Consider the following 22177-nt stretch of genomic DNA (forward strand, 5'->3'; position numbering starts at 1 on the left):
TGACTGTTAAGTCTGCATGTCTGTGGTGCAGGGCTTTTAGAGGCTTTTCCAAATCTCAAATTCTCACAGTTTAGTCAATTTTGTGACGTGAAAGCTTTAATAAAAACATGTGGATTTTTTCAGTCCATCTGTGTGTGAGAGCGTGCAACTGTATTAGTTTCTGACATTAGTGTTTACATATACACATGTGCTGATTTTGTGTGTGTGTGTGAGTGAGTGAGTTCCTGAGTGCGTTTACTCATGCTTGTGCTCTCATGTGCCTCCATATGTCTCATAATCCAGTAGACTGGCACACATCATGGCGTTGGGAGCTGGGGAATTCAGAGCCATTCTGCCACATTCATCAGTCTAAATACACAGACAGGGAGAACTTATGTGGCTGTGTTTAGCATATTACACAAAATAAAGAAAGATTTTGACTGTGAATCTGTGCTGAATGAGGAATCTGCTGTGGAGAAAATTCAAAGGGGCAATTTTACACCAGCTTATGTGCGAGTGAATGAGTAGAGGATGCACACCGCCTGGAGACCGCCAGATGTTGCACAAGGGAATCCATCTACAGCACGATTGACCAAGGGTGGAATGATTCTAAATTGGCTCTGAAAAATTGGGTCCTCACATACAGGCAGATGAAGGAAATGTTCTGGGAACAGAGTGTTTTAAGAAAAATGGTTGCCATTCAGATTCTTTCCCTTGAATGTTTGCAAACTGGACAACAGATTCTGAACATATTTGTTGGGGAGTCCAGCCGTGGGCCAAGGAAAGATTAGTTTTGGTGCAGATCCCAGTTAAGATCTTTAAATTATAACCATATATTTTTTTTGAAAATGTTCAGCTTTTCAATCAACCACATGTTAATATATGTTCTGTTCACATCACATTTTAAATGTCTTCAAACAAGTTCAGATTAAACTGCCTTCAAATATTTCCGTCAGACAGTACAGAAGAGCATGCAGAGTATACTGGAGTATAATATACATAACTAATATTACATTATTTATCATTATAATTAGTTGCTGCTGACAATTACAATCTACTAGTTATGGCTTTGAAGGGGTTTAAAATAGTATTTGTGCATTCTATTAAATTACACAATATCTGATCATGGTAGTATTTATTAATCATGGTAGTATTTATTAATATTAATATTATTAATATTTATTTTGGCAACTGAGAATTGGCTAGAATTAAATAAAAAATCTATATAATATAGAGGTCACATAGGATAAATCAGTGTGTCATATGTCCTATATGAAGGGTATCTGGTCATTCCATTTGTTGTCTGTATACAGACAATCTCCTGGGAACAATGTCAAAATGAGATTGAAATAAAACAAAAATACAATTACAAAGAAAAAACAAAAGTGTAGGTATAACATAGTTACCACCAAAGATATCGGTGGACAACTTTTTCTCACTTAAACAGAGCAATGAAACTAGATGATTTTATACTGTAATTCAAAGATACTGCCTCAGAGGGTTAATCTTATAAACACAATAAAAACACATCCAAGAGTGGGACCACCGTGTGTTCAAACTCTGTTATCCTTCTCCGGAGATGCTGTGATTTCATGGCAGATGGGAGAGGTGAGAAGCAGCAGCATAGTGCACACTGATCATTACTTTCTGCAAACCGTGTTTGCGTGTGTGTATCCTAGAGATTGAAGCAACCGCTGGTTTAATCATTCGGCGTGTTAGCTATGGCAGGTGGCTGGCAGTCAGGCATGCTCCATGTTAAATCCAGCTCCTGTTGGGTTTATTGATCTTTTATCTTTTAAGAAGTAACAGACAGGTCTTTTGTTTTTGCATCTGTAAACACCAGTGATGGGTGTAGGCTGGGAGGTTGATGTAAGCATTGATTGTGAGGGGACACAGCAGGGTGTGTAGATGTGTTCGGTGCATACAAATGTGTGGAAGTTCCCTTTAAAGTTGCTGCACCCATGTTCCAGTTCTACTCAATCCATACATTTGAAAGTCTTTTGGGGAAACTGAGTAGATTCAGACTGTTGACCTCTCAGCAAAGGCTACCTCCAAAAAGCAGCCATTATTGTTTTACAGTTCACACTACACGCTTCCCCGGTATTACTATATTATATTATTCATGCTCCTACAAGATAGCACAGTGTCGAGAACAGCCAAGTTAGGGCCTCTTCTGTGATTCCTACATTCGGCTAATAAGTTCCCATAAGTCTTGTCTCCCTGTTTCAAAAGCTTTCCTCACATTCTCTGAGCTTTCAGTCCTTCTTTGACTTCCTCTCTATCTTGCACCAGCTGAAAAAAAAAGAGAGCGAGAGAGAAAACCCACAGACTTGAAGCAGGAATGGAAATTCTGCCAGGCGCTGCCACCTCCTCAGATGCAATAGTGAACTGAGCAAGGGGATCTTTGAGGAAGCAAAGTGACTTTTAATGAACAAGCCCTTTATTGATCTGTGGACAAAACAGTCGTTAATTATGTGCGGGTGGGCATTTAATTGAGGGAGTGAAACAAGGTCCCTGCTTGCTAAGCTAATGCATGGTCAAGAATTAGGAGAATTTGATTGAGCCCTGTGCCATTGGGCTAAAGGATAAGACACAAACGATCACTCAGCCAGCGCCTCTGGATTATTCCTCCTCCCTCTTGTACTTGTGCCTTTTTCTTCTTCTCTTTGTCTTTTTTGTGAGTGCCACTGCCTGTGCCGTTCAACTCCTCTTTTGTTTCCAAATTAGGAGGAAAATGCCCTCCATCTCCTCATTTTCCAATAATCTTTGAGCTCTTTTGTCATCTACTCAGCGCAGTCTGACTCGTGCCTCTTTGATTTTCTGAAGCATAAAATGGCAGCAGTGAGGAAATGTCTAAAGTATTAGAGAATAAGAAAGACGAGCATATTGACTCAACATGCTGTGTATGGTTGTGTGCTAATATGGTTGTGTGCTAATTTACAATTGCAGCCAAGTTTCTGCAGACTGTGGACTTGCTTTTATTTATTCTGGTCAGTCATCATCAGGCAGCCAACTGTCTCATGGCTGCTCTTAGTAGGTCTGATTATGTACAAGCACAACTCTTCTCCATCTCCGCCGACCCTCTGAAACTGATGCTTATTTAATAGGTTCTCTGCAAAAGTTATGGTCAATGCAGATTAAATTCAAACGATCAAACGAAGCAACAAACCAAAGAGGAAGATAAATTAAAGTAAGAAAACATTAATAATGTATAATGATGAAAGGGATAAATGAGAACGAGATGAGTTTAACAAAGAGAAGTAATGGCACATGATTAATTACCCTCATTTAAGACCTGATGTTTGAGGAATATCAACACTAAACAGCACATGGGGCATCTCAGTGATATTCTGACGTTACTGTATATTATTATTTGCAAATACACAACATGCCTCCATGCTGATCGTGTGGACATTCAAGTTAGACTCGAACCGGTGACATTTATACTGTTTTCAGCTTGAATGTCCTCTGATATCCTCCTTGGAGGTGCATTCACGTACACACTTACAAACCGGAAAACCGCACACACTCTTGCCCAAGGGCACGTTTTTGTGTGGCTACGTTCGCTAGCATCGCTACTTCCGGTAGTGGGCTTAAAAAAATGGTGTAAATGACCTTGGCTGCAACACTGTTTACCCCTGAGACCCCTGAAGTGTTTTGTGGACTCAAACACTTCACTCACCCCTCCATCGGTGTAGTGGTGAGTAGATAATGAGCGAATTTTCATTTTTCAGTGGAATATTCCTTTAAGTCATCAGCCCCAGTGCGGTGAACATCATCAGGACCGTGATAACCTCTGTCACTTACGCTACAAACAGTGCTGATGATGTTTAACTGCAGAACTACACAAGATGTAATCCCTACAGGGGATGGGTTGTGTTGCTTGAGCAGGAGTGTATACGCTCAGCATGACTTAGATTCTCATTAAAAGAGGCTTATTTATCTGTACACCTTCTAAAGAATCAAGGCTGGCGTCTTCAAGCCTTTGGGCTGGCAGCAATTACCATACCTATCAAGTAGCTTTTATAACGCCTGTTCTGTGTCATAAGAGAGATGTGCCAAGGTATTACTCAAGCTGCTGGCCCTTTTTACAAGGTGTATACGCTGAATGTGCTCTCAAAATGGATTTATGTAAAGGGATCAGTTTCTGTGCATGAGGGGAAAAAAACATCCATTTTAGAAGTTAAAAATATAGCTTTGGTTTATTTTCCTCTCTGGAGAAAAGAGTTGTATCTTTGCTGTAAGTTGTTGTTAGGGGATTTTAACTGCAGCTTTTTGTGAATAACAAGTTTATAAAATGTCGCTCCAAACATTAACATAGATTTCATCTTGAAACTTTATGTTTCTATTTAATTCCTTTTTTATTAACTCTGCCAAGAGGTTATGTTTTCATCTGTTTGTTCGTCTGTGTGTTTGTTTCATAGTTTGTAAGGATTCAAAATGTATTTGACGGATTATCATGAAGCTTGGTAGAAGGGTGCAGAACGGGTCAGGGAGGAATGCACTGAATTTTGGTGCAGATCTTGATCAGGGGGCCGATCAAGTTATTTCTTTTAGCTTTCTTTAACATTGCGGGATGGAATGTTTTTTTAATGTTTCCATTGATTTCTAAGAGAATATTTTATGGATCTTGATGAAAATCATCAGTCATGTTTAAGGGACTAATATTTATCAGTGTGTGTAATTTAGTGCAGATCCAAATAAAAATCTGTATCTGTTTGGCCCTGGTGGAGGTATGTGCTCTACTGATCTGTCTTTTAGTTTGGTTGTGAGAGAAAAAGTAAAAAATAGACAGATTGAAATATTTAATAGTTAACCCCCCCCCCGAAAAAAATTAATTCATAGAAAGCACTGTAATTTAACAGAAAAGAAATGAATGGAATCGAGTTGTAGTGCAAATACAGTTAAATCTCAAATAAAAACAATTCCATGCTGAGTGTTTATTGAGAAATATCTGTGCTGATCTTACTGATCAGAGCTTATGAAAAGATAAATCCATTCATTAGCCTTAGTTGAGTGATACCTCTTTAATAATGCAAACAGCCCTCCAAGTGTTCAGCCAGCGTCGGGGTCTGTGGAAAATGTCTCTGCTGATAGTGTTGTGTGACTTGCCATAATATCACACTGCTGTTTGGAGGACCATTACTGTCATAGTAACCCAACAGGGTGTCATTATATAGCTAGCAGCTGCGACTATTCGTTTTTTTCCTGTGTTACCGCAGTCTCACAGCTGTGTTTGTGTATGCATGAGCACGAGAAGGAATGTATACATGCGCGTGTGTATGTAAGAGTGTGCGATTATCGTAGCTTGTAGCATCTGTGTGTGTGTGCGTGTGATCTGCAATGCTCTTTTTCTCCCAGGTCCATAACCTCCCATTGCTCTATGATAAATGTGTTGTACCGCGGTGCATGTGTGGCCTTGAAATGAAATGGTCGGCTGGCCCCTGCGGGAGCAGTGCACACTGTGTTCAGACACATCATTACTGGAATGGATCTATTGATTGTTTGTTGGGGTTTCTTTTTTTTCTGTAGTTGTGCTGTTTTTATTTTCAATTAGCTGCACTTTCACACAAATTAATCAGATGACATATGCTGAATTATTTGCCTGACTGAATCACAGTTCAAGCATTGTAATTTGTGACTGCCCTCACCAGAAAAGTACTGATCATTCAAATGCTGAAAATGACTGTGTTTACGGCTTTCTTTTTGGCAGCCTGTGTTAGAAATGATTGATCTGCAATGTTACATATTCAGTAGCCTGGGAAATCTTGGGAACAAGGTTATAGTGAATTGAGTAAATAGACATAGAAAGACTCAGACACCAAAGATCGTGGTTTACATCCTGTCTGTGACACAAACTGTGTTGATCTCTTTTAAGCATGAAGTCAATATTTCTTAAATGTTAGCCAAGACATTTTATTTTGCTAAAGATACATTTATCACAGAAACAGCCGTTGAGAGAACAAATTATAACATCCAACCTCATTTTTCTCTACTGTTTCTTAAGATTTACACTATCACACTTTCATCTCTGTCACTACGACAGAGTATTAGGTAATATGTCGAGAATAAAGTCACAAGCCTAGAGGAGGAATATCAGAAGATCAGTCGTCTGTGTTAAAATGAGGAATGTGAAACATTTGTTGTTTTTAGTCTTGGTTTCACAAATAATAAAATGCTGAATATGTTTTGCTCCTCAGCTCCACATTATCATAAGTAACAGGATTTTGAAAAGATTGTGCAAGAAACTGAATCTGTTACGAAGAACAGAAACCACAAAGACTTTTTGCAGAGGAAATGTTTGGTAGTGGTCGACTGTGAGGATATCGTTGTTTTTATCTTGGTGCTATTCATAGTTTTTCAAGAATAAATTGATTAATAAGTTGATAAATAAATCTACATAAACTGATTAGAGGATTTGTGAACCCTTTACACAATTTACATGACATGAATGTGTGTGTGGGTGAAATTTGTGATTTATTCGCTTCTCTCCACTGACTGTACTTGTCTGTCTGTCACTCATCCCTTTGCTTATTTCTCCTCAATGTTACATCAGCTGAAACCTGCTTCAACCCACACACTCGACTCAGCTAACATTTTGACTGAGCACCTTCAAGGCCTGACACTCTGGCTCACCATTGTTTGAGTCGGTCATTTTGTTTCTCTAAAGCTGGGGAAGTGGCTTCTTAAGCAAAACATTCAGTAGAAACAGGTCTTTTTGTCCTTGTTTTCAGGGACAGCATGGATATGAACGTTTAATTAAAAGTTTTTGATTAAGTGCTATGGACTCAACAGTGTATGGTAAAGGCTGCATATTTCGCTTTGCTCTAAATAGAAACGTTCTCATCTGAATAGGAAGTCGAAACTCACACAATCTTTCACTTATCACGGCTGTGCAGGAAGTGGCTGGTGGATGTCTGATAGTTTGAATGTGTGTGTAAATAGTAAAACTGTACTGTGTGAACACTTTGAGTGGTCATCAGGAGTAGGAAAGATTTTTATAAATACAAACCATTTACTATTTCGTTAGTGCTCCCTTCCTCAACGAAAAGCCCCTGAAACCTGACAAGAGAGTTTCAATTTCCAGCAGCGATCCCCGCTAACAATCCTGGCCTACCAGGAGATATAAGGCCATTGCTATTGAGTGTAACAAGAAACAAGGCAGAACAGAGGTCCCATAAGACTAACAACAAATGCATGGTCTTGTCTCCTTGTGTTAAATCAACATCATGCGCTGCTTAAAAATAATTTTTCTTGAAGCTTTGCTCCCACTGTTTGTATCATTGCTGTCTGTGAAATGTGTTTTCTCTGAAGTAGGATCAGACGAGCCTTAATGCTTTATTTTGGCAAGGCGGCACGGCAGACTTAGAAGACACTGATTGCTTGTGTCCTCCACTCTAATGCTCTTGTTAATTCTCCAATGAAGCTGATTGCCACATTCAGATATGTGGAGGAGGTTAGAGAGGAAAACTGTTAGTGGTGCGGCGACGAGGTCCTGCAGCAGCCTGCCATTAATTCAGCTACTGAGTTGTTTCACCTCTTGTCTTTTCTCGCCCACTTTGCTTCTCACCCTCTCTCTCCCTCCCCTTTTCTGTCCCTCAACCGCTTCACATAACGCTCTCGGAATTAAATTAGAGCTTGCGAAATCTTCAGACATGCTTATTACCAGGCTGGCATTGTTGTAATGTGTCTGACCTTGAACTGTTAAACATTAATCCAAGCAGACAGGGCTGAGCAGGCTCCCCATCTTATTCCCATGCAGAGCACAGACAACAGTGGTGTTTACCAATCTGAGATAGACGAGGAGAACAAACAAGGAGTACCAGCTCCTCGCACAGGGAGAGCAGTGTGCACTGGACTCAGTGTGTCACGTCCGATGACAGGAGGGATGAGATTGATGTTTGTTGTGTGCATGGGCATGAATGTGTGCGTGTGTGTGTGTGTGTCACCATACCGGCATCAGCATGCATTTGAATATTCAGCACGTTTATTTGAAAACATAGATTCACTAACATTTCCAACATTTTCATGATGTCCTCACTTGGGTTCTTGAAGGGCTGGTATTTGGGCTTCATCTACTGTGTTTCAGCCATAGAGATGAAACAGGTTGAAAATGTTGTATCACACTTATAGTGACCAAAATTATCACAATAATCATTGTTTCACCAAGTTTTATATTGACTGAATCAAAATTATATAAACTTGCAGACGTCGACCCCAAATGTCAGAGTGGGGACAAAATGTCAGTGTTTATTTAACGCATGAAATATGGCGACTGAGGATGTTAGCATTTGTAACAGCCCCCACCTGCCTGCCGCTCCTTCCGCCATGTTTTCACACACAACATGCTGCACTTGCTGCCCCTGCATTTTGGAGACTTGCTGACTTTGTACTGAACAGTATCAACCAAATCATCACGCTAGTGTTTCCTGTAGGATTTTGTTTTGCAGCGGGGGCAATGGGTTATACCCCCCCCCCCCCCCCCCCCCCTTCTGTTGGGACTAAGGTGGGCTATAAAAGCTATGAATGAGAAAGTTAAATTAAGTATTATTCATGCATACTTCTCCTTTTCATCCCGGTCAATCCCTGTCATTATTAAAGACAGGAAGTTAACACTGACTGCATTTCCCTTATCAACAAGAAAGAATGATAACAAATAAGATAATTTAAAAAAAAAAGCTAATAATAAATCTAATACGCCTTTTTAAATAATACAAGTAACTGCAATGCTGAGTGGGCCATATGCTGTAATGATACGCCTCCAATAAAACAAACTATAAGCTTCAGAAAAAGCCTTTGGAGGACTAATCAAATTCACCCACATTTTTAGCAAAAGGCGGTATCTGTAAAAAAGATAGAGCTGCCCACAGAAGGTAGATGGGGCTTCGCAAATATATAAAAGCAAACTTGAGCCAAGGCAACTCTATTTATACAGAACAATCACAAAAACGATAATTCAGAGTTGCTGAAAAGGAAGAGAAACAGAATAAAATGACAGGAGAAGCTGAGAAATAAATGTTGAAGACAACTAAAATATTATAAAAAGGTTTTGTTACTTTAAAGTCTAATTAAAAACCATGACGGGTGAATAATGATAAGATTTTGGCCTTTGTTCAAAAGTACCAATTTCTTTCTTTTCTTTCTATCTCATATAAGCTGAATGCATCTTCACCATGATTGGATTTGAGTTTCACCTGCCAGAAGGAGCAGGCTCATAATGTGAAAGATCGAATATGCATTTTGATTCTTAAAACACAACAGGCCTGAAGCCAGAGCAGACAATTAAGAGCTGGAGTGATGTGCTCAGCTCGTTTGTCTTCGTAAAGATTGGAGCAGCAGCGTTCTGACTCAGCTCGCTGTCGAAGGGCTTTTATAGAGATCTGTGAAAAGACCGTTGGGGCAGGCAGGAGCAGCGGAGACAAAGGTATGGATGGGTTTTTTTCAATCTGTTTTGGACGTGAATTCTCGAATTCTTAAACTACTCTGTGCTGGTGCTAATGGTCTGTTTACATTTTTTCAGCAGAGAATCTACTTTCACTCAAATTTGTTTTTGCTTAAGTCAATTTGGCAACTCCAGTCATTGAATTAGAATCCACTTATTGAACTGCTCTCTGCATAAATGTAATTTTAGTGATTGGCATCAGTTGAGCAAATAGAAAATAATGTGTATGTTATACAACACCTTTATTTTACAGAGACACAAGCCAGAAAGTGTTTAGAGATTCAGGTCATTGTCCAGGGTTAGGATTTGGGTAATGCAACTAATCAGAGAATGGTCCATGTGAAAACGCCTTCTGGAAATACCCTGATGCCTTGAATCGGTGGAGACCGGTAGCGTTTGAAACATCAACAACAAACTGTGCATTCTCTGGACAATCAATTCTTTCATCCACACATTGGCTTTCTTGTACATTACTCAGAATCTGTATTGAGAAGCTGATGTAGGGCAAAGTCCGTTTAATGTCTGGTTCAATATACGTTTACAAATACCTCTTGCAAGTTTGCAATGCATGGAAGTAGTGAGTAGTTTCTTTACTTTGGCTTCTCGTGTCAGAATGCTGGTGCTTTCCCAAGGGAGTTGAAAGAGGAGTCTGGATTCTCCTCTTTCACAGCACAGCTAGCCCTATATAAAATACATGAAAGCATGGCTGTGCACAGACATTTTGAAGGGCTGCTGCTCTAACCTGAAAAAGGGGGCAACTGCAGCCTGCTTGTACCTGAATGGTGTAAAGTTTGGTTCATACTTTATATTACTTCCTAGAAGCCCCCCCTCACTCTCTTGTCAGGCTAATGGTTGCTCTTAAACTGAATTATTTGAATCAGAATTAATTAAGCAATGTCGTCTGCATTTTTCAGTCAAAATTGCTTTGGCAGAACTAGAGCTATTATTATAGCAAGTACCTAATACTTCTGTGGTTGAATGATTCCAATCATTTCAATTCAGAACATCCAACTGAATTTTAAGGACAACTTAGTGTAGCCAGATGAATTTTCATGGACGTGATGCGGACAGTGACTTGGCTTTCGCGAGTGTGGACTTTATCTTTGTAGAAATATTTACTAGAATACAAAATATATTCAATCCATCATATTTTCTGGCTTTTTCATCACATATTTGAAAATAGCTTGTAGTATTGTTCTCATGACCACGCTCTGTAGGGCTCTCTGAAGTGGAGGTGTTGTGGTTAGTCCCTGACAATAAGCACTTTAATCATGTTTAAGATGAAACTCATTCATGTTGCCATAAACAGATATGATATTTTGTGTGTATAAATATCATCAATTTATATTTAGTTAGTTATTACAGTATACTCTCATCTTTAAAAATAATTCACGCAGGATTCGTTTTGCAGGAAATGACTGCTTGATATTTTTATCATGATGCTTCACCTGCTTGTCGGCTGCTTGTCGGCTGCTTGTCTGCGTTCAAGCCTCCAGAGTTGTGCTCCTGCTACCTGCCTCCCTCAGCTCTTTCTTTCTTTACTGCTTTCGGAAAGACGCTTACGTTAGCGTCTGTACAGAGACACGTGGAGATTTTTATTTACAGGGAATCCCCTGGATTTATACCTTTCGAGATATCACACTATGTCAACAATATTGGGATGCTTCAGTTTCACGTGACAAGGCATCACCACCCTATCTCTAATACGGTCTAAATCCAGCCACAGCAGCTTCTAACAAAACCATTAATATTATTAGAATACTATTATCCTTCAGAGAGCTGTTGCTGAGGCAACATTAGTCCTTCATGTTGATCGTCACTATTCTCCTCATGGTGCCGTGTCCCACCTGCTGCATTTTCTCTCAACCAACCCTGCACATAACCACGTTTATTATTAGAAATCATAACAGTTATGGTTAATAATGTTAATCTTCTAGATCAGACGCACTTCCTGAGTGCACCAGGAATATGAACTGTAGAGTGCTGCATGGAAACAAAGCTAACACAAATTTAGCAGGAGTTAATGCTTTGAGTGTTGATACAGTTATTACAATAATCCTCCATTTGTATTCAGGCATAACCAGAAAGAAAGATGTTCACCAGTCTGCATTAATATGTTGCAGGACCAGTTTGGTTTTGGAGCCACATATTCTGCACCTGACAAGAGACCCCAGCTCAGATTGAAATGACAGAATTTTAAAATATACTATAACATATTGAAATATGTTTTTTTCATAATAAGCAAGGTCAGGGTGATGAATTATTTAGTGATATATTTCCAAAGAAAAAGGAGTGTATACTCTCATGTAGGTCATTAGTTCTCAAAATCCTGGGCTCTAAATGGTGCAAATCTGTTCACTAAATTTAGTAATCCTGTTGGCAGCGACTCAGATTCTCTGAGTTTGGCTTCTGCAACACTTCTCAGGATCCTGCAGAAACATTTCAGTGGTTCAGCTAGTTCAAATGTTTTCAAATGTAGAAATAACTGAATGAGTTTTTGTGTTGTTTTGTCGTCATATAGACATAATTGAACAACTCTTTCACAAAATGTTTTTCTTCTTATGACATTCCATATGTTTAACAGTAGCGTGTAGATACTGACATGGTCATTATACATTTTACTGTACCACTTTAAATTGAGATACAGCTGAAGGACATCATTTGAATTTAAAACATTACTTTGAGAAGCTCCAGCTGTATTTTCAGATGTTGATGGAGGTGATGTTGATTCAGTTTGAGATATTGAGGATCTGTTCACATACAGTCACTTGCATTGGATTAAATTAGACTTTAGTATTTGTTAGCAGATCGCTCTTATTAACCAGAGGCAGCTTTAACAGTTAACTTTTAAAACATATTTTCATGTATTGTATTTTTTCTGATTCTGTGTATATTGTCTGCAACTTTTAATAGCATCCACATTTTCATAACTTTTAATATTCTATGGTGCTTTGCATATATACATTCAACATGGAAATAAGTGTATTCCTAATTGCTTGGATTCATATTCATATTCGTTCATTACTTGGGGGAAGATTAATAAGCATTTTATACAGCATCTCCTCAAACACATGCAACATCTGCCATATCTCATGTGAATGAAGTGAAATGTTGATTTATAAAAACCAGACTGCAGCATAGCCTAGCTATCATGTCTCTGGTGCACATAACCGCCGCATGGTCTTAGTTTTCAAGCCTCCATCTTTCTCTCAGACTCTCCTATGTCCATGTTTTTCCCGACTCCAATTAGTGTTGAATATTTTTTGTGTTTCTACTCTGCTGAGTATTATCTTTACCACAGGAATATTGAAAATGAAAAAGGAAATGGAGTTATCTCTTCTTCTAGTTTCCATAGCAGACTGCAAACTTGATTCCCTGACCCCTCATTTGGACTCTTGCTTGGCCCTATTAGCCTTAAAAGACTCTTGCTTCCCTCCACCTCTTATTCTCCTTCCTTTTTTGTCTCTTTCTCCTCCTGTAACTGCAGTGGGTTATCCTCTCTGTGTCACTGTTTCGCTGGTTTTCTTGACCACATTTCTGTGTCCTTGTCTTGTCCCCACACACACACACACACACACACACACACACACAACCATCTCCTTCCTCTCACCTCACCTTTGTCTTTATTCGTCTTTTCTCCCTCGGCAATGTTTTGTGATTGGCAGCTGAAGCTTGACTGCAGTAGAGTTAATAGAGAATAGAGAGGAATACCTAGAGGATTTACAGCTGAGTGGAGACGCACAAATAAGATAATGACTTGGGAATAACAATTTTGCTGCACCGTTTGGGAAGGCACTGGAAAGAGAGGGAGAGAGAGAGGAGACAAAGAAGGTCTCAAAGACAGAGGAGACGGAGGAAGAGAGGCAGACATAAGTGAACAGATTCCAGGGGCGGCCGACTTAACAACACTTTTGCAAATTGGAGAAAACAGTCTGAATCCCTGTGGGTTTGCAGGAAAGATAAAGGTTTGTATTTTCAGGCAGGTAGAACTGATGAACTAAAACAGTTATTTTCCTTCATGTCTGTTGATACGACTGCAGTTGATTGCTGACCATATCTCTCGGTTCCTAATGTGTGTTTGTGTGTGTATGCGCTTGTGTGTGTGTGTGTGTGTGTGTGTGTGTGTGTGTGTGTGCGCTGTGTTGCCTCATTTGTCTTATATCTAGCTTTGTTTGTACGGTTTACATTCCTCATCTAAAACAATGGCTTAGTACCAATATAAAGACACTTTTCTCCACAATGGGAAAGGCGCCTGGCGCGAAGAGATAACCCACTGAAATTCATAATGCCCGAGCATCCCTTTAGCTTTGCCAGACAGGAGTGGGTCACCCATCAAAACTATAATCTATAGTCATTTGGTTGTCAGAGTTGTTGGTTGAGTTATAGAGGCTGGCAGCACTCAGAAGGCCGTCTTAAGGGACCTAATCTCAGACTCAAGACAAGGGCTCTTGGTGATATCATTTTCCCTCTCTCGCTCCACTGCTCTGTCCCTCCATCATCTCTTTGACATCACTCAATGCTCAACAAAGTAGCTAATGAAGCAGAGGAGGAGAGAATATTTGCCTGGTAATTAAGAAAAATGAAAGGAAGTGGAGTTTGAAAGCTGACATGGATGCACACTATAATTGTCCTCTCCTTGACGTGGGAGTGTGGCGCAGGCTGTACTTTGCCAGTACACTCTCCTTAATTCAAGTCTCATTAGCTTTTCACACTTTGCAGTCCTAAGATCTGTCAGTCTCACAGTTTCTGTCTCACCCCCCTTTCTCCCTCTCTCTCTGCTCACCTCCCCAGTCCATTTATTTATTGCATTCGTCAATGAGTTGAGGAGCACAGATCAAAAGGTTAGCTAACACAGACAGCCATTTTGTGTTGAATGTGTTCATCACTATAGGTTTGTCTTAAAGGTCATTTACAATATTGCAAGTATTTCAATAAATAACAAACAGGCCACTGGGATTAAAGCTTTTACATCAAATCATCTCCTTAACCTGAAAAATTCCTATGAACGTCTGTAATTTTGACTTTAAATTTCTGGTGATATGCTGCTGAGTTGATCCCACACTGAACATAAAGGCTTTAGCTCAGCTGCTCATGCATGTGCAGCTGCTTCACTCTTGTCGAAAACACAACTGGAAGTCTTAAAAAACTCTTCAGAAATGTGGTGTTACCAAGCGGCCCCCCAGGTAACATGTTTTCAAACCGTTTCCTGACATCCCTGGATGCCCATTATATGTGATTACAGGCTTGTACTTCACTTTAGATGGTCACAAACACAGACATCTAAACTGGGATGACACAGGTCTTAATTCTTAGTATATGCAAAAATAAGAGCTATACATTGACTGGGATAATGCTTGTTTAACTGCTGGCAATTTTTAATATCCTTTTTTCTGCTGCTAATCGGAAACTTTGCATCAGAAGTCCACCAGAGGCTTATAGAAGCTTGTAAGGGATTTCCTCAGCTTACCTGACCTTCATCAGAAAGAGGGGGATGTACCTCAGAGTACTTCTCATTACTTAGTTCTGCTAACACCAGGGTCAGTACATCTGGGATGCTTATGGTAATTTACAATTTGAGAGTTTGTCCTTGAAAATACAAAAAAAAACTTGGATTTGTATTTAAAATGCCCTATTAACAGGGTTTGTTTCAATAGACAAGCATTTGATGCTTATACTCTGGAGCCAACACGAGAGAACAGACAGCTCCACAGTTATGAAGATGTCTTCATCTTATTAGACTTGAACATACAGACTTCCTCTAACCAGACATACCATTCAGTTGTGACTATTAAAATGTGCATTATGACTATAGTCTAGTAGACAAAGTCACAGATAACACAATTAACCAGATTACAGTTTGGTGACTCGGTAAAACGTTGTATTTCCTTATTTGAAGGATTTAAAAGATGTGTGTTACAGAGAAAATAGATGTTATTGCTGGTTGGGTAATGAAAGCAATTAATATTTGATTCAATCATGAACACATTATTATATCCCAGGGGGATCATTAAATTAATTAATTTATTTATTTTAAAGTGATTTTACAGAATGACTAATTCAATGGGATTTGCAAAAATTGACCTTAAGTTTATACATTGATTAACAATATTTTTACATCTCAATTTTGTTGCATTTTATTAATTTCTGGTTATTAGTGTGCAAATTGTGCCAGATTTGTTTCCATTTGCAAGCTTAATTTTTAATAAGACAAGTAATTTAAACAATTTTCCATCCTCTGCTCCTAAATGATCTTCATCCTTGACGTAGCTGTCACACATCCACTCTTTATCTCGGCTTCATCCTCAGCAGCAGCCTGCTCTCTGTACAACTGAAGTAAAAGCTCATTCAATCAATCGCAGTGCAGTAGTTCTTTCTTTAAAAGGTTGCAGAACAATATGTGGGAAATCTTTAAAGCGTGCAAATGTAGTATTTTTACTCTCTGATGAAGTCCAAAAAGCCAACTTGACTGAATTTAACCCTGCCTTACACAACTAACACAGCCCACCTCCTCCTGCCAGTCCACTGGTGGCCACACACTGGGATTCTGATTGTCTTCTGATGGACATTATTATCTTCCTGTTGGTAATAATAACTTCAATGTTTTCCTAATGATAGTGATAATGCTGGGAGCTCACTCTCCCGAGCGTGTTGATAGCCATGTGGCAACCTCAGCAGGGAGCGAGTGAGCTGACTTCAAAGGTGTGATTTACCTCCCAGTGGAGTGCAGGCCATTGCAGCACATGTAGGAGGTTGTCATCTTCTCGGTGAACTTCCCCCCCGATCCTGCGGCTCAGTATTGGAACTGTTCACCTGCTCGGTCCCTAAAGACTGAGAGAAAGACTACGATGGTCTGAAGTTAAGTGTAGATTTAACTCCCACCTTCATATATTAAATATTTCTATAGATAGTCAATCTGTTTTGAAGTCGCACCATTATGTAGATCACAGCCATGCACTGTGGTGCTGGCTGTATTAGACAGAGAAGGAAAGTTACACAGATCTCGTCTTGACATCATATTGATCAGCTTGCCAGTTAATGCCACTTCGTTTCTTGGCCGCAAATTGAACCCCGACACTCATCCACTCCCATGATTTTGCCATGCAATCCTTCCTGCACATTTTCATGCAAAAGATTGCCTCTTTTTCTGTCTTGAGGAAAATACAATGGATAGATTGATTAGGCAATATAGTAATGGGGATGGGGTAATGAGCCTGTCAATCATACAAGGGACAGTGTCTGACAGAGAAAATACATCCAGGCAGCAGAATTACTTTGCTAGTAGATAGTAGGCAGGGTGTATTTGTGTGTGTGTGTATGTGTGTATGCAATATCATTATTTACTGGCAATAAAGTGAAAGGTAAGAAAAGTACAATCAGTGGATTTGCACACATCATTATAAGTCACCTTGTACAGCAGTTCTCTGTCCAGTTGTATCTGGGATGTGGCCTAGTCCAAAGGTCAAGGTTAACATAGTGATGACCTTTCACATGCGCTATCAACCAAATGTACAAATGACTTACCAATGCAAATACAAGTTCTGAAAAGCCACATGTGACAGCTAGAACTGCCAGCGTGAACAAGTGCATTATAAACCTAAGAGGAAAGACACCTCCAAGTCGTCGCATTTGTGTTGCTGCTGTTTATGGAGAACAAATTGCATCACAAGCCGAGCAATTTGTTTTATTCTACTTCTCGCCCGAAGAACTGTCAACTTTGGTCACCCCTCCTAACCCAGAAGAGAAAACAAATGGGCTCCATACCGACCTTCTCCGGCAGAGTTTGGTTTTGGGGATGTGATCTCTGTATTTATCTGAGACGTTCACTCTGTTTATCTACAACCAGATGGATAACTAGTACGTTTCTTCACCGTGCACCTCCCTGTTTGTCCTTTTATCTTTTCGCGGATCTCATCACTTCCTTAGAGAGTTGTTAGAAATTGGGGAACAGCTTAAAATATTTATAGGGCTTCAGGAAAGCTGTTATAAAATTCAGGACACTTTTAAAGGTGTTTTTTCAGATTATGGTACTAGTCGTCTCTACTCTCATGTCTGTGGATGCTGCAGACAGAGAGGGAGGGAGGCATTTGTTTTTGTGTGTGTGTGTGTATAACTATGAAGAAGTGAATGTTCAGCCAACTATTGATTTTGGAAAAGGCTCTCACTGAGATGATGAGGAGGTGTGTCCTGTGAAGTGGCTATTATGTGAAATCAGTTGCTGTTGGCTGATTCTTTGCGCTTTATATTCATTGCTTCGAGTTCTCCGAAACAGCGTAGGCTGTATCTCTTCAGGATGCAGCCCATTTCATTCAGATTCTCCCATTCTATAGAACACAGCCATGCCTAAACATGGTGTGCAGGTGCATACACCGTAATGGCTCCAGCAGAATTAATCAACTGCCTTGCGTCTCTTAGCCCTTTGAAAGATTTTAACTTCATATATATTCAACTCCATGTAGTTGAATAATTTAAAGAAAGTTTGTGGTGAGGTCTGCAGTGCTAATATAGAGCAGGTGCTGCTTAAAATATAGAGTAGGAGGATGTTTTTTCTTTTTTCTTTCTCTGATTGTGATTTAGAATATTAAATTCTGCATTTTTAACTTGAGCTGATCAAATGAAAACATAACTGGTATTGGAGATGAGGTGCTGCTGTAGATTTGTTTTCCCAGTAACACATTTTGTTTTGATTTCCTTCTGTGATTGTATTACAGTTACTGACAAGATGAAAAACAAAGTATTTGCTTATAGCCCATATTCACAAATCGCAATTTGCCTATAGGGCTGAACAAGGTGCGACGTCCTCTGCCCCTAACCCTCAACTGGAGAAGAAACGACCAAAAAACATACACATGTATATATTTTTGAAAAATACTGGTTTGGATCCCAGAAAGTTATCACTAGTTATTTTCCTCAAGTGACTTCCTCCTAACTGACATTTGCCAACCAGTAGTTGGGGAGAAAAACAGCGCATGTCCTGCCTGTTGACATTTGACATGTCCCCTGATTTGTTAGCAGCTACATAATAATTACTGCAGTTATACAACCCTGTCCCCGGGCTCGGAGGCCTGACCTTTCAGCAAATAACACGTTCATTTCACTTAATGCAAAAACAGGGATGTCATTTCCTATTGTGTTTTGCTGATGCAGGAACACAGATGCTTCCTTACATGAACTGCAGACTGCGTGTTAATGCATGTGAGTGTGGTTTGGTATCTCTACTTCCATAAATCCATAGCAACAACTTTATACCTATTATGCTTTTTTTTTTTTCTTTCCTTTCTTAGACTATAATCATGGTTTCGCCTTGAGTAGGGCAGCACTACACAGGACTCGGAAAAGAGACATTTGCGGACATCTTCACGAGCTGTTTCACAAACACTCGACCATCATGGAGTGTGGAGAGTGAGAAGACACACGCAGTCAGTTTTGTCCTTTTCTGACCACAATCTGCCCTAATGGGAATCTTATGGCTGAGTGCACCCCACGGGCAGAGGGAGTGAGGATGTATGGCCACCCAGTGAAAGCATTCCAGCAGCAGAGATGAACTATGCTGAGGAGAGAAGAAGGGCTTTATTATGGGGGAGGAGATGGGGATGGGGTGATACAACATCGGGGTTGGCGATAAAGAGGTTAACAACATTTTCTCTTCATGAGAGCATGCCAATTTTTTTTTTTTTTTACAGTTGCAGACAATAATTGGCTGTAATAGACTGACTTCTGCACATGCATTTCTAGTATACATGATTAATTTGCTGGCAGAGGAAGCCTCACTACATAACAGAAGCGAAGCTGTTCCCAGTGTTTTTACTTTGTACATATTTGCTCTTTACTTTGAGGTGGGAGATTGGCTGTTGTCACAACATATTGCATCGCTGGATTCACACGGCGATAAAGAGGAAAGTTAAATAAACATGTTACAGCCTCTGAAGTCGCGTCAAAATGTTTACTCCTCTGATATTAAAGGATTAGAGATCGTATGTAACATGATTATGAACAAAGCAGCTGAAGTGCGATCAAAGGGAGGGAGAGAGTAAACACACACTTACACTTGCAGACAGATGCACAGGAGACGGATAAGGTGAGGGATAAACAGACATTATGAGATGGATTAAAAGATTACTGCAGAATGAGATTTTTTTAATTAATGAAAACAAAACAGGAGCAATGCACGTTATAATTGAAAACACAGAAAAAAAACTTTTTACACTTTTGATATTTTGCTGATGATTTTTATGAGACCTTTGCTTAATTAACATCCGTGGGGGATCGTGTTTTCTCTTACAGGCTCAAAACACAGCGCATGCATTCATTTAAGTGTCATGATTCGCTTGGTCAACCATAATTAAGAGTCTTGTTTTTCATTTATTAGTATTTGTCTTCCCTTTAAGAATTTAGGGTTGTACAGGCACTGTGTAAAAAATCTAGCGGGATTAGATCTAGTGAGTGATTACTTTTGTTCAAAAATGAAAGAAGCACATTTGTACTGTTAGTTGTCTTCTTACACTTCTGCAGATTTTAGGAGGTTTAGTCATCCATTTTAATTGAGTTTTAATTAGTTACTCGTGAGTATCAGGGATTAAACTTCAGCGTTATGATGGATTTCTGTCGGTTGGACTCCAGAGAGGTCATGTATGAGATTAGTGCAGATCTGAAGGGAACATAAAGGGGAGTTGGGTCTCCAGCGACTTACCGAATGCACTACCATGTGATTGAAGTCAGCGATAGCGTCTATGTGCTTTCGCTGAAGGAAAACTCGGATGTATTGGAGATGGATGAAAGTATCAGAAATAAAAAGATGGAGATGGGCTTGGTTTGTGAAATAGAGGAGAAGGAAAAGCCTTTGGCTGCAAAAGAATCTAACAGCTTGGTTTTTGTTTTTGCATTATATGATTATAAGTTATAACGACTGTCTGACTCTCCAGGGAAGTGTGATTACTCCAGACACACTGTTGAATATATCCTGTGTGGTAATAATGAGCAAATTAGAGTGTGCAACACTCGATATACCCGATATACCTGCATATCAATTTTTACATATCTATGTTTGAACAATTATAGTCAAAATACTTGCTTGAAAAAATGTCTTATCCATGTTTTTTCATATTTGCTGCTCAGTATAACAGTTACACACCAGAGGAGGCTGCACAGGACACCAGTGCCCATGATACAGTCGACCATATTCATAGACACAAGGACACAAGCCAAGTGATCCAAAGGCTTGTTTGTAATAGTTTATGATTACATTGCTCAACATATAATGCAAAACCCTCTGCTCGAGACCACTCCACTGATCCATGATGCATCAAGCCTCTTTCATATGAAAAAGCAAAGACACCTGTCATACTTGTTCTGGAAGATATTTAACTGGTTGACAGTATGGTGGTCCATCCAGCACTCCAAGTTGTGCATTTGCAGTGGCTCAGAGCAACTGTGAAAGGCACCAGTGGTCTCTGGGTGTCCTAAGTAAAGTCGGCCTGAAGCTAAGGGCAGAGTCAGAGCAGTGTGTTGACAGACACCAGTGCTCTTCTACCATCCTGGCCCCATGTGTGCTGACAGCTGTCAACTACCTTGGCCATCACCTGTCTTTCAGAGAGACACACACATGTCTACATGCATGCATGGACACACGCACTGACTCGCATAACATTGCCTTCGCACATGTGTATGCACTCATGCACAAGTGTAAGTAGACCCACAGAGTCACAGAGGAGCAAGCCGCTGCCCTTTTCATTTTGTTTTGAGCCATTCATATACTACCTCTCTCTCTCTCTCTCTCACTCTGAGTCTGTGCCTCCCTTCTCTCTCTTTCGCAGTCAAAGCTGCAGATACAGAGTGCCAACCACCCATGAGATGAGCGATTTAGTGAATGTGTAGCTGGCAGCCCAGGCATGGGGACCTGTGTAGCAGCAGTGGACTCTGTTGCTACTAGGACTAGTCTAATGGGGAGAGAAGAGAGAACGAGACAGAAAAAAGGAAAGAGAGGCTGAGAGTATGGAATGAAATTGGGATAGTTCCTGAAAAAGAGGTATGAGAAAGATTAATGGCTGGTAACTGAGTAAGAGAGAAAAGAGAGAGTGGGTGCATGCACATCTTTGTATGTGGGAGGAAGCTTTGGAGTCTTGAAGAGTAGCAGCAGCATTGGCACGGGAGCAAGGGAGCGAGGGAACATGGAAGGATGAGAAGAAGGGAAGGGCAGAGATTCGAAGAGAAAGGGAAGGAGAGAGGGGCGGGGGTGGAAAAGCAGCAATTAGTGTAATTAGTAGACCAGCTTTAGCAAGGCACTGACAATATGTCACCTCTCATTATAACCCATAAGCAAACACAGCAGCCTAATGCAAGGCAGCACCCATTCTCCAGACAGTTCCCTGTGTCAATGCAGATTTTGTTCTCCCCAGTCATGCTCGGCTGCGTATCATTGACTTGCCAATACAACACGGGCTTTTGGATTCAGAATATAGAGTCCAGTCAGGGGAGAGAGAGGCCAGAACAATAGAAAGGTCCAACGAGCATGCTGCTGGAGTACAGGATGTTTGGCAGCCAATCAAAGTCTGCAACCATGTTAAACTACATTGGGATTGATTCATTCAGAAGAGATGAAATGTGTTAGAAGTCTGGCTGCTTTGAAAGGAGCATTATATTTTGTGGTCAGCTGCAAGTGATGCTTTGGACAATTATGGGTTGTGAACTGCGTTGTGCTTTGAAGCTGTAGGTGATTTGTTTCAACGGGTCATGGGACACATTTATAGACTTTGACTTTTT

At 40.0% G+C, this 22177-nt stretch overlaps 1 protein-coding gene across 3 annotated transcripts in view; it reads left to right on the forward strand.

Annotated features, from left to right (window-relative positions):
• LOC109635418 (cadherin-22) overlaps nucleotides 1–22177 on the forward strand; it is a 138742-nt gene that overhangs the window by 44376 nt on the left and 72189 nt on the right. The gene's annotated exons all lie outside the window — the stretch shown is intronic.

This window comes from Paralichthys olivaceus, chromosome 2, assembly GCF_024713975.1.
Source record: "Paralichthys olivaceus isolate ysfri-2021 chromosome 2, ASM2471397v2, whole genome shotgun sequence".
NCBI lineage: Eukaryota > Metazoa > Chordata > Actinopteri > Pleuronectiformes > Paralichthyidae > Paralichthys > Paralichthys olivaceus.